This window comes from Talpa occidentalis, unplaced genomic scaffold (assembly GCF_014898055.3).
Source record: "Talpa occidentalis isolate TD23 unplaced genomic scaffold, MPIMG_talOcc4v2.1 talOcc4.7, whole genome shotgun sequence".
NCBI classification, from domain to species: Eukaryota; Metazoa; Chordata; class Mammalia; order Eulipotyphla; family Talpidae; genus Talpa; species Talpa occidentalis.
Genome location: NW_023605083.1, coordinates 86,486,671 through 86,500,378, shown reverse-complemented (window position 1 = coordinate 86,500,378; position 13,708 = coordinate 86,486,671). Strand labels below are relative to the sequence as shown.

At 42.0% G+C, this 13,708-nt stretch overlaps 1 protein-coding gene and 1 non-coding gene across 3 annotated transcripts in view; one reads left to right on the top strand and one right to left on the bottom strand.

The window, feature by feature from the left end:
• Positions 1–13,708, top strand: part of SMG6 (SMG6 nonsense mediated mRNA decay factor) — a 230,289-nt gene that overhangs the window by 185,085 nt on the left and 31,496 nt on the right. The gene's annotated exons all lie outside the window — the stretch shown is intronic.
• Positions 1,399–1,504, bottom strand: LOC119233091 (U6 spliceosomal RNA). The gene has a single exon (XR_005122257.1). It is a non-coding gene; the product is annotated as a U6 spliceosomal RNA (small nuclear RNA).

Here is a 13,708-nt window from a genome sequence, read left to right as displayed (position 1 = left end):
AGTAGATAGATAGAAGTACCTCGTTGTGATTTTAATTTGCATTTCCCTAGTGATTAATGATGTTGAGTACCTTTCCTTTTGCTATAGATCATTTATATATCCTTAAGGGATATCAAAGTGCCTGTTGCTGATTTTTTTTTTTTTTAATAATTTTTTTTTTTTTTAAAGATTTATTTATTTATTTATTTATACAAGCACTGGGTACAGTCAGAAGCGCGGGAGGGTGAGAGAATTCACCAGAGCCAGAGCGGGGAGAAGAGCAGGCAGAAGGACCGAAGTACACTGCTGAGGGGAGCAGCGGGCGGCAGGAGAGGTCTGCGCGCCATGTGGGACCCTCCTCTGGTGGCCGGGGAGCAGCCGGGGATCGAACCGGCGCCGCAGAGGCTACGGGCAGCTTCGCAACCCAGCACTCAACCGCTGCGCCACCGGGGAGGCCCTGCCTGTTGCTGATTTTTGCCCATATTTTCCTTGGGTGATTTGTCTTTTCTTATTGATTTGTAGAATTATTCTGAATATGTTATGTGTTGGATTTTTTTTTTTTAAGATTTATTTATGCATACAAGAGCTTGGGTGTAGGCCAGAGGTGCCAGGAGTGTGGGGAGGAAGTGAGAGGATTCACCAAAGACAGAAGGGGAAGCAGAACAGGTGTATTTACTGAAATTGCTGAGGGGAGCAGTGGGAGAGACAGGAGAGGTCTGTTGTGCCATGTGGGTCACCTCCCTGGCTGGGGATCGAACTCCTACTGCAGTGGCTGCCAGTAGCTTCATAGTGCTGATACTTAACCCCTCGCACCACCAGGGAGGCCCTTTTGGATATTTTTATTGAGAATGTCTTCCCTCAGTCTTTGGCTCATGTTTTTACTCTTAGTAGTGTCTTCTTATAAACACAAGATCTTAATTTTAATGAAGTCAAATTTACCAATTTTTTTTTTGTGGTTGGTGTTTTCTGTGTCCTATTTAAGAAATGTTTGTCTGCTCCAAAATCATGAACATATTCTTCTGTATTTTCTTCTAGAAGTTATATTTTACTTTTCATGAACATTTAAGTCTGTAATCAAAGCCAAATTAATTTTTGTATATGGCATGAAATAGGAGTAAGGTTAATTTTTTTCCATACAGATATTCAGTTGACTCAGCACCATTTATTGAAAGAACAGTTTTCCCCATTCCACTGCATTGGTGCGTTGTCATAGTCTGGTAATAATGTATGTTGGGGTTTATTTCTAAATTTTCATTTTTCTGCTCCAGTGATTTCTTTATCTGCCTGTGACATTACTGTTACATCTTTTTTTCTAGTTGTGGTAATTGACAGAAAACATTGTATTAATTGCAGATGTACAACACAATGATTCAGTACTTATATGCAAAATGATCGCCTCAGTAAGTCTTGTGAACATTCAAAAACATAGAATGCTTCACGAATTTGTGTGTCATCCTTGCACAAGGCCTTGCTAATCTTCTCTATGTGGTTCCAGATTTTGTATACATGCTGCTGAAGCAAGCACTAATAAGTCTTATTGATTATTAACATTAAAGTTTCCTAAGTTCTTACCTGTCTTCACAGTGGCTCTCCTAGAGAGGTATTTATTGATTGTAGAGTGATATCCTTCTGTTCAATTGTAATATCTTTTCATATGTCAAGTGTTTTTGATTTTTTTTCTATATTTGAGAACTTAAATTAGATAGGTCTCTTTCAAGATTTTCAGATGCAGACAGAGAAGAGGAACATTTCATATATGCACATATTAAACTCCTAGAGGAGTGTAGAAAGGAAGCAAGAGCTAGGAGCTCTGTTTACTGTAGTAGACCAAATTTTTCAATTTGGTGTTCTTATTCTGGATTGTTTTTTGCCTTTTAGAAGACAACTTCAGCTTTGTTTTCCTTCTGCATTATATGGCCACCCACACCAGGTGTACGCCAGTTACCACCAAGTTTTTTTGCTACCTTGATGGGATCCAGTTGTGCCCTTCCAACTGTGCCACAGTCCACCTTATCTCTTGTCTCAGTTGCTCCAAAATCAGGGCATTGGTGGAATACTTCTACTAAATCATGTACAAACTTATCAAGCAAACTAAGTGTTGAACATCATCTTTTTCCTCATTCCAGTCCCATTTGCAGTTTGTCTGGCAGAAAATCCTTGTTTCTGGTATGTGGTTGCCTAGTACTGATAGATGCTTTCTTCATTTTTTCCCCCCAGTCATTTTAGTGGAAAACTGGGAGGGTGAACAAAAGTAGAAGCATGTACTTAAAATCATTCCAACTACAAGTCAATACTAGATTTTTTAAAATGAGTTTCTAGCCTTCCAAGCTGAATATTTTGAAAGTGATTGCTCATGAAGGTGAGAATTGTTCTTAAAATATTGCTTGCATGGATTAATGTATGTGACATGTAACTTCATAATAAGTAGCTCTGCTACTCTCCTATAAAACTCAGGAAGGAATAATCCTGTAATTCATGAAAATACCCCTTCAGTCTTTCTGTGTTGTCTCAAATCAGCAGCTTGATATTTTCCCGACCCTAGCCCCAAAGCCCTACCCCTGTAGCCAGAATATGGCTGTATCCCTGTACGACATAGTCCAAAAGTCTAGAAAGATGAAGACAAGACAGCTATCCAGAATGGAGTAGGAGTAATTTGAACTCATGAGTTTCAGACAATCTATGCTTTCCATAGCAATCTTGGCCAGCTGGGTAAGAGAAATGGACCCTGGGATTGGGGATCATCCAGAATATTGTACTCTTCTGAAGCCAGAGCCCTTTCTCAAGCCAGCTTGTTGAACATCCAGCTCGGGAACCTATATTCTTTGTAACGTTAGTGCACATTATAATCTCAGGAATTGTAAGTACATAAAAATATACACTTAGAAGCTTGGGAATCATTACACCTAGCTGTTTTATTTGTTTTGCTTTTTAATGTAACTAATGCAAATGTATTCAACTTTAAATTTTATTCTTTGTGGAACATTTTATTTTCTCCACCATCATCCCTTATATCCTCTTGACCATTCTTCCTTCCCATTTCTTCTTAACTTCAGAAACCACACTTTGTTTGTTAACATCCACTAGCTTTTGGGCCTCCCCTGGTGGCGCAGCGGTTGAGTGCTGGGCTGCGAAGCTGCGCGCAGCCTCAGCAGCGCCAGTTCTAACCCCTGCCACCTGGCGAGGGTCCCACATGGTGCGCAGACCTCTCCTGCCACCCGCTACTCCCCTCAGCAGTGTACTTCGTCACTCTGCCTGTTCTGCTCTCTGCTCTGGCTCTGGTGAATTCTCTCACCCTCCCGCGCTTCTGACTGTACCCAGTGCTTGTATGAGTAAATAAATAAATCTTTAAAAAAAAAAAAAAAAGAAAAGATTAACATGTAAGAAAATAAAAGTTTAAAAAAAAAAAAACCGTCCACCAGCTTTTGTACTTTTGTTGAATTGCCCACTATGTAAATGTGCGATTGCCATTCTTACTTGCTTTACTACACATAATTCTTCAATTCCTTCCATTTTGCTATAAATGGTAACATTTCTTCTTTCCTTATAGCTGAATAGTATTCTGTTATGTGGCTATATCACATCTTCTTGATCCAGTCTTCTATCTGTGGGCATTTAGGTTGCTTCCATGTCCCAAGTATTGTAAATAGGGTAAACAGTGTTTACTGAGAGGATTCACCAGAGGCAGAATGGGGAACAGAATAGGCAGATATACTGAAGTACACTGCTGAGGGGAGCAGCGGGCAAGTCAGGAGATGTCTACCTCGCCATGTGGGTTGCTCCCTGGCTGCAGTAAACACTGTGAAACATATTGTATTTTGAACTGATGGGTTCACATTCTTTGGATAAATGCCCAAATGTGGAATTGCTAGTTCATATTGTATTTACATTTTTAGTTTTTGTAAGGTAAATCGAGATCACTTTCTATAGTGTCTGCACCAGTTTACATTCCCATCAGCAGTGTTATAGGGTTCCTCTTTTTCTGAATCCTCCTCAGCACTTGTTGTTGGGGTTTTTTTTAATAAGTGCCATTCTCATAGGTGTGAGGTGGAATCTAATTGTGATTTTAACCTGCATCTCTCTTATTGGAAGCAGTGATAAAATTTTTTTACATATCTGTTGCTTTCTGGATACCTTCTTTGATGAATTGTCTGTTCATATCAGTTGTCCATTTATTAATTGTATTTTTTATTGAATTGTATAAGTCATATATATGTATGTATGTATGTTCTGTATATCTTGGATATTATCCCTTATCAGTTATGTAATATGTAAATACTTTCTCCCTTTTGGTAGGTTGTCTTTTTACTCTACTTATATTTCCCTGTGTAAAAACTTTTAATTTGAGGTAATCCCAATTGTTTATTTTTGCTTGTATTTCCCTTGCCATAGGTGTCAAGTCTAAAAACATCTTTATCAATGATATCTTGGAGCATATTACTGCTCTTTTCTTCTATTTATTTTTATTGTTGCAGGTCTTATATCCATTTGAAATTTATTCTTAATTTCTAATGGGGGAAAAAAAAACAAAGCAACTGCAAAATTCTTAAATAGTAATTCAAATATAAGAATTTGGTACAGGGCCTCCCTGGTGGCGCAAGGGGTTAAGCACCACACTATGGGGCAGTCCACAGCCCCTGCAGCATGAGTTCAATACCCGGCCAGCCAGGGAGCTGGCTGGCGAGGCAGACGTCTCCTGACTCACCCGCTGCTCCCCTCAGCAGTGTACTTCAGTGTATCTGCCTGTTCTGTTCCCCATTCTGTCTCTGGTGAATCCTCTCACCCCCTGTATCTCTGGCCTGTACCCCAGCTCTTGTCTGCATAAATAAATTAATCCTTTTTTTAAAAAAAAGGATTTTGTACAGCCCCTCCAGTGATAATTTTTTTTTTTTTTAAAGATTTATTTATTTATTTATACAAGCACTGGGTACAGTCAGAAGCACGGGAGGGTGAGAGAATTCACCAGAGCCAGAGTGGGGAGCAGAGCAGGCAGAAGGACCAAAGTACACTGCTGAGGGGAGCAGCGCGCGGCAGGAGAGGTCTGCGCGCCATGTGGGACCCTCCTCCGGTGACCGGGGAGCAGCTGGGGATTGAACCGGCGCCACAGAGGCCACGGGCAGCTTCGCAACCCAGCGCTCAACCGCTGCGCCACCGGGGAGGCCCCTCCAGTGATAATTTTTTGAAGAGGAAAATGGTTCTAGGAAATTTGACTAGGAAGACCCTAAACCTTCGATTACAAAGATATATCCTTTTTCCAAGAATTAAGCTTGATTAGGATTCAGACCCACTAATATGGAGTGGGAGGGCTAAGTCACAACTAAAGACCTTGGCACTTCTGTAAGAAATTTAAATAACAGGCAGACATATAGAGATTCATAAATATGTACTCAGTGCCAACTAAACCACAGAGAAGATACTGCATTTGTGGTTCAGGGAAGTTAAATATTTGTGGTCAACTTAAAATTCAACATAAAATTCTCATCTGTGATGGAAACTCTCCAGAAACTGCAGGGAAGGCGTGTAAGCTACATAAACTCTCCAAGGCCTCTTCTCTCACCCAACTAAGCTGGAAGAGCCTGTTCTTTCTTCACACTGTATAGCTGGCAAATCTTTCTAAGAGAGAAGGGACTTGCTGTGCTCCAGTTACCTGCCCAAGAAACTCACTGTAAGACCCTCTCTGCTTTGCTCTCACTCCTGATCAAATGGCACTTTGCCATTCATCATCCATTTATATAAAATAACAACACTCTCCCTTACTCTGTTACTCTCTAGCCCCTTTACTCTACTTTTTTCATAGTACTTCCCACTGCTTACCCTATATTTGCTTATTTGTTTCTCAGTTTCACAAGAATGTGCTGCATGATAGCAGGAACATTGTTTTATTCACTGCTGTATTCCGAGAGCCTTGAATAAAGCCAGCCACACAATGCAGGTACTCAGTAAATATCTCCTGAATGAAATTAGTGAACTACATTAAAATGTTTCAGCAAGTACAGACTTGGGGGGGAGAGTTATACCCTGCCCCCTGCAGTTACATGGTAGAACTTCAGACTCTGAGATCAGAGTATATTTGTGGTATATTTCTGGTAGCTACATGTGGTCCCTGATAGGGTGACTGGAACTTGCAGGTAGTGCCTAAACCTTCAGATGTACAAGGTATCTCCTACAATAGTACCTAGGGTTGCAAGTGTTTCTGATCTTCACATTTGTTGAAGACCTGCCTGACCTTGATTGCTCAGGTATGGGAGCTCTTTCTGGGCAACATGCAGATGGAGTACATACATATACTTTTCACATTCTTTTCTGATAATTAATGAAGTTCCTCTCATCCAGCCTGCTGTCATTTGAGAACTGGTTGAGGGGTCTGTTTTGGTGACCACTCCCAGGCTTATTAGACTTGATGGTGACTGATAAACTTGACTGGTGGATAGGGTTTTTCTCCTGTTGTTCTGTTGCTGCCTTTGCTAGGTCTTTCAGTCCTCCCTATACAGAGAAATGCTGTTGCAGTAAACATACTAGGTTTTCTGGATCTGTTCCAAAACCATATTGTTGATGATGAAATGTGCTTCACAAATAATCTTAATGATATGTAAGATATGGTGTGAAGTTTTTTTTTTTAATGGCAAAATATATCACTATTTGTATGAATATATTTATAAAAGGAATAGGGAGAGCCCACAGTTAATAATATATGGCTATGTATATACATAAATATCTCTGAAGAACATACCAGAAACTGATAGCAGGACTGGAGTACGGAGGGTCAAGAAACCAGAGGTGAGAAGATTCCTTTTTTAAATTCAGCCTTTTGTGCTGTTTGTTTTTGCCATGTGTTTAAAGTACATATTACCGAGCAGTTTCAGTTTGTCCTGGTACTTGAAGCCACAGTGCCACCATGTGTGTGTGTGTGTGTGTATGTGTGTGTGTGTGCATGTGCGCGCGCACCTTCTAGAAGAGATGCTCTCATTGAACTTCTTTTCTACTTTGTCAGTAGCAAGAGTGACTTTAACCTAAATGACAGTAGCAAGAGTGACTTTAACCTAAATGACCTAAATTCAGTGACAACTTTTAGTTCAGTGTTGTCAACAAAAAAAAGTTTAGGCTCTGTGTAGACTTTCCTAGTACACACTGGTACAGAAATTTTGTCTCTCTGTATGACACATTGAAGCTATACTTTAAAATAGTTTATAATTGTTTGCATGTCTTTCTCTGTGTGTGCTTCAAAAGTAAGCAGCACTCGGGCCTCACCGGTGGCACAGCGGTTGAGCGCTGGGTTGCAAAGCTGCCAGCGGCCTCTGTGGCGCTGGTTCGATCCCCGGCTGCTCCCCGGCCACCGGAGGAGGGTCCCACATGGCGCACAGACCTCTCCTGCCGCCCGCTGCTCCCCTCAGCAGTGTGCTTCGGTCCTTCTGCCTGCTCTGCTCCCTGCTTTAGCTCTGGTGAATTCTCTCACCCTCCCGCGCTTCTGACTGTACCCAGTGCATGTATAAACAAACAAACAAACAAACAAATAATTGAATAAATAAATAAATAAATAAATAAATAAATAAATAAATAAAAGTAAGCAGCACTCATTGTAACTGACTTTCTGTCTCAAAGCTTGTTCTTAGTCTAGCGACTTGGAAAGACTTAGTAAAAAATCAAAATATAATTCTACCACTTTTGGGTCTCTTTCTCAAAATCTGTGAGCATATACTATATAGGCTTGGTGATCAGGAGTGGATCAGAGAAGATACCATCAACTCTAATGCCATTTTGCCAGAATGACCTGAAAAAATACAGTTCCCTGATGTAGATAAAAAGTACAGTCTTCATTATGCTTTATTCTGGTCATTAAAACTCTCCAGATAAGTTATTCGGTCTAGGTTTCAGTTTACTCTCTCAAATGGGAATGTCAGTAGGGCCTCCCTGGTGATGCAGCGGGTTGAGTGCAGCGCTGTGAAGCTGTCCGCAGCCTCTGCAGCACAGGTTCGATTCCCGGCTGGCCAGGGAGCAACCCACATGGCGCAGCAGACCTCTCCTGTCTCACCTGTTGCTCCCTTCAGCAGTGTTTTCAGTCCATCTGCCTGTTCTGCTCCCCACTCTGTCTCTGGTGAATCCTCTCACCCTCCTGCACTCTGGCCTATACCCCAGTTCTTGTATAAATAAAATAAATCTTTAAAAAAAAAATGGGAATGTCAGTAGTGCCTTCATAGGATTTCAGTGGAAATGGAAGTAACATAAGTGAAAATGCCTAGATTTTAAAATTAAATCTCTTATATATGTTCTTCATAGTGAGTAGAGGGGAAGACTGCAAAGAAAAGATCATTTCCAGTTCAGTGCTACACCAGATTCCCATATATCTTCCCAGGTCATCCTGCAGCTTCTACATTCTGCATCCTATAGTTGCTATTTTCTGTAGTTCATAAAGTTCCTCATTGATCCTCCAAAATCTCCATTTTCTACCTTTTGACTATTGGCATTATCTTGTGGTTGTAGGTGTAGAAAACTTAATCAATTTCCTCTTTAGGCTGAAATTCAGACCCAGCAAGAAATTAGGCAGGATTAGGGTTTTTGGTTTGTTGTGTTTTTTTCCCCCAAGAAGACAAGGCTGGTGTGCTTAAGTTATATTGTCCCAGGACTCTCGTATGATGGGTGAGGGTCGGTGACCCTTGAAGGAAAACAGCAGAATACCACTTTGGAAATACAGTCATGCTATCCTAGGCATTCCAGTGCTTCCCATTACTGGCCTTTCTGCAATCTCACCCCACTCTTCAGCCCTGGCATTTAGTCCCAGGAACATGCCACCTGCCCTTCTCTCCCCCACTTTCCTCAGATCTCCCGCTCTCCTCTCTTCCTCCCCTTCTCTCCCCCAACCCCCCCAACTTTTGGTGGCTCAATTTATTTTTTCCACATCCTCACCCTCTTCTAGTTCCAAGCTAAATAGCTCAGATGGCTTGCTCCATCAGATCTGTTTAAGAACACAGGACAGTGAGCTGGGGTAGAGAAGGAGCTGCCAAAGCCTGAGGCTGCCCTTTTTATGGAGGCCCAAGACAACTTTGTCATTAGCTCCCTTGGATCCAAGGACAGTGAGCAGAAAGGCTGGCAAGTCAGGTAGTGTAATGTCTCTTTAACACTATAATCCTCTAGCAACTAGCAACTAGTTCTCACTTAGTTTTACAAGTCAGAACCTGGAGCTGGATACATTGCGTACTCCATTTTCCACAGAAGACAGAGCACTTGGTAGTTGGCATTTCTCCTCCACTTTTTTACAGCATGGAAACCCTACAGGAAATGGCAGTCCCATTTGTGTTTTGGATCGTGGTTTGAGTCCTTACTGAACTTCTTTGTGAACTCCTGGAGAGGTCTAGATCCCTGCCCTGCCTGACCTGAAGGGCAGTATTCCCAGCTGTCAGCACATCCTTGGGAAGAGGGTGAACTTCAGACGCCTATTAGAAATCCTGCAGATGAGAGAAGACCCAGAATTTCACTCTTTCTTTCCTGTCAGCAAGGACATGTAAGTTTCCTGTCTGCCTTGTCATCAACTTTGGAACACTTTTCTCCTATATCCACATCTCCCTCCCCCCATGTATGCAGTGGTCTGTAAGCTTCTGTCCCACTCACTATCCCAGCACCCTCCTTCCCTCTGTCATAATCAGATGGGCCTGGTTAATTTTGCTCTCGTGACAAGACAGCCTTTTTCTTGTTCATGCAGAGTTATTCCTCTGGGGCTTAAGATCTCTCCGCTCATAGTCCCCCTCTCTTTCCTTTCCTTCTCTCTCTAATTGTAGCCTGTGTAAGTATATTCCTCTGAGGTTATTGAGGAAGGGCAATATATGCCGTTTGCCACTACAGGAGTGTCTTTTCCCTCTGTAAGCCGAGTTCCCTTGAGAGACCCCCTCCCTTCCTCCCTTAAAAGCTCTGTTGGAGGCTTATCTGCCTGAATTCAGGCATAATAAGGCTGGGAACAATGGCATGTGTAAAGCAGTCTGGCCAGGCAAAGGGAAGTTAACTCTCAGTCAGAAAGCAGACACTGAGGAAGCTTCCTCTAGAAAGAAGAGAAAAGAGAAGGAAAGGAATGGGGTATAAAGAGAAAATTCTGTGGCAGGGAAGTGCTCCCTGAGAACTAATCCTCATTCCCTGAGCCTGGTCTTTGTACTGAAAAGTAAACTTCTGTTCTCTCTTTTTTCCCTCATATCTTGCATCAAGGATTGCTAGATGAACAACACATCCTGGTCCTTGAAAAATAAAAGTTTCCTAAATTAACAGATTTGTAGAGCTTCTGGGTACCCAGTGAAAGAAGAGAGCTTTGATTTCATTTGTCTTTTCCCATGCTGTCTAATGGACTTTTCTCCTTACACTGCACCCAGAATTTAAGACTCTGTAGTGCAGAAAACTTTCTGGGGACATTCCTGTATAGACCTTAACTTGGCAAGTGACTAGTCTCCCATACGTATTCAACTTATTAAAAGATTAGTTCAGGTCTTGCTATATAATGTCCAAGGAAGTGAAATGAATCAGAAGAATGAAATTCCTTTCAGGGCAAGTACTCTGAGAAATACTTAATTTTAGTTTCTCCCTTCTTGCCTTGTAGCTTAGCCTTGCAAGCACCCATTTGGTTTGTGTTCACCTAAATGCAAATTCATCGGAACTGTTAATTTTGTTATGGGGGCGGGCCTTGGGGTTGCTGCAGAGCCTGAGGAACTGTAGTATCCTCCAATGAGGACATGAACTAGGTCCCTTTCTCCAGAAGTGCCCTCTGTTCTTTGCAAAGTGTCATTACCTTCCTAAGAGGTCGTGGATCATAGTGACGGAGCTTAGACCGGAGTAAGAATCTGAGTTCAAATCCCAGCTTCACCACTGACTAGATATTTTCTTTTCTCTGAGCTTCAGCTTCCTCTTCCTCTTTCTATCTCATAGGATTGCTGTGATAATAAAATGAAATGACTTAAGGCCTTTCAACCATCAGTCACTGCTTCATCTCCACCACAGTTTTCCCAGTAAAATGGGATATTTTAGGCACCAAAAAGCTGTGACCAGTGAAAACTGCAGAGGAAGTAAAATGCTGACTTGTACTTGCCACTACCCTGCTTGCATGCTCATGAGTTTTTGTTTCTAGAATGTACCCTGCCCAGAGTTTGTTCAATATTCTTTTTCACTTGTGAGGACTTCTTTCATGCTCAGCACCCAGTGGTTTTAATACATCTTGATGGTGGTTCTCTTGGAAGGCAAGCCTGTCTCCCCTATGCCTCCTCAGAGGTTTTACTGGCAAACTGGTCTCCAGACACCACTCCTTACCTCTGTACCTTAACTATTCTTAAGGTGCCCTTCCTGGCTTCAGATTTGGTGAGACGTTATCTGAAAACTTGTCCTCAGTCCCCTACAGGGCTCCCAGGTTTGGCTTGTACCCTCCTGGTGGCCTGGAGGGAGATACAGGGTGTCCGATGTAGCCATGGGAAAGAAATAGCTCACAAAAAGAGCACGGTGTGTGAGCCAGCAAGCTCCCCACTGCCTGCTGGAGCAGGCTCAGTGAGGCCGCTGACAAGAGTCTTCAGAACACTAAACAGGTGATTAAAACATCAGTATAAGTCTTTCCAAGCCTCACAGAAAGCCAAAAACTTCGTTTGGACACCAACAGAAATTTTCCGCTCTGGAGCTTTACAAACTGGTCTGCTGTTTCTTCCTCTGCTCTGTGGCCAGAGGGGAGTTCTGTGCTAATGATTCCATAAAACTCTCCAAGTCTTCCTGAGTGGCTTATCATATGAGAAGAACCTATACCACCTTTTTCCATCAGGCATTTATCCAAACTCTCATCGTTAGTTCAGATTCTGAATTTTCAGCTTCTCTAGAAAGGCAAAGCCCAGCTTTTGGCACTGTCCCCTGTAACAGAGCTGAGCTCCAGCATCAAGGTCAGCAGCAGAACTGTCTTTCCTCCTTTCCAAGATGACTGCCCAGAATCATAGAAACCTTTAAGAATGGAAAGAGACATCCAGAATCATCTGCATTTTGCAAACAAGCTTCAGTAATTTGCTCAAGATGGCACCCACGTTAACAGAGCATGAAGTGAACTTTCCTCTAGACCCTGCTTTCTCCTGACCCTTGACTTGTCAAATGCTCAGGAGAAGTGCAGAATGAGTTCAGTCTTCACAAAGTCAGCAGTGAGAGACTGTGCCCTTTGAATCTCTGTACTAGGTCAACTCTTTCCCCATGTGGGGAATGTTGTACCTGCCCAAAGCACAGGTAAATGCTCTGGATTCATTGAGAGCTGAGGACAGTTGGAATACTGATAGGGGCAGAAGCTCCTCTGCTTACTTAGCTCCATGACCTTGAGCAAGTGACTTCTGTGCCTTGATTTCCTCATCTGTAAAATTGGGATAATGGCAGTACCTACTTCATGGAGTTGTGGTGAGGATTAGATGAGTCAGTGCATGTAGAGCATTTGACACAGTGCCTGGCATGTAGCAGTTACTCAATGTGTTATCTGCAGCTATTGAGGGTGAGTGTGGCATGCTGTGGGTTTTCTTGTTATGCTCTAGAAAAGACCCAAGGGAGCTGTCCTAGCTATTGTGAGGTGGCAAGAACATTGGACTAGCAAGTTATTGCATCTGGCTTCAAATCTCATTTGACTTACTGATTTTCATTTCCTTGTCTCTATTATTATCTGAATGTAATAGTTACTGTTTCATAGTGTGTGTGTGAGGGTCTTCTAGATCCTAAAAGTGCCATAGAAAATATAAGGTATTATTTTTTGTATTTTTGCTACAGTAAAGTTGCATTGCGAAGAATAGACTAAAATTGACCACCTTCATTTTCTTAGCCCTCCAAATTTTAAAGCAGTGAGTGCTCAAACTTCAGTGTTGGTATCTGGAACATTTGTGGGGTTTTGGGGGTTTTTTTTTTGTTTGTTTTTATATATATTTTTACATCATTTTTCATTTGTGCACAATGTATGCATTTTCATCTTGGTTATATTCCCCATACAATTCCCACCCCCCTTATTTTGACCCTAATCCCTCCTCTCCTCGCCACCCCTCCCCGTAGTATGTCTCTGGTTTATAGCTGCTTGTTGATTTTGATTTTTACTTTATTATAATTAACTTGTTTAACGTGCACGTTCCAAGGCCCTAGCTCCTGAATTGCTAATTCATTTAGTCCAAATTGGAGTCCAGGAGTCTGCATTTATTTTTTTAAGATTTGTTTATTTATGCATTCAAGAACTGGGGTGTAGACCAGAGGTGTGGGAGGTGAGAAGATTCATCAGAGAGTGGGGAGCAGCACAAGCGGATGTACTGAAATACACTGCTGAGGGGAGCAGCAGCGAGACAGGGGAGGCCTGCTGCGCCATGTGGGTTGCTCCCTGGCAGTCTGGGAATCTAACTCGTGCTGCAGTGGCTGAGGATAGCTTGATAACGCTGTCTTTAATTCCTGTGCCGCCAGGGAGGCCCCTGGGAGTCTTTTGAAGGACATTTTAAAAGAGGCTTTTTAGTGTTCAGAGGTGACAAAAAGGGAACTAATATTTAATGAGCTGCTTCTGTGTGCCAGGGCATTTGCTTTACTTACTTAAATCTTATCTCAAATGATGGATAACTTTAATTAGTTAGCAAAGTTTGTCTTGTCTCCAGCTATGAGGCTCCTGGACCACATTTGAAACTCAGATCTCTAGAGACAGGACCTAAAAATGCAACTTAAGTGACTTTAGACCTCACCCCAATCTGGACAATTTTTGTTTACTTTTTTTCATTTTTTAAGTGTG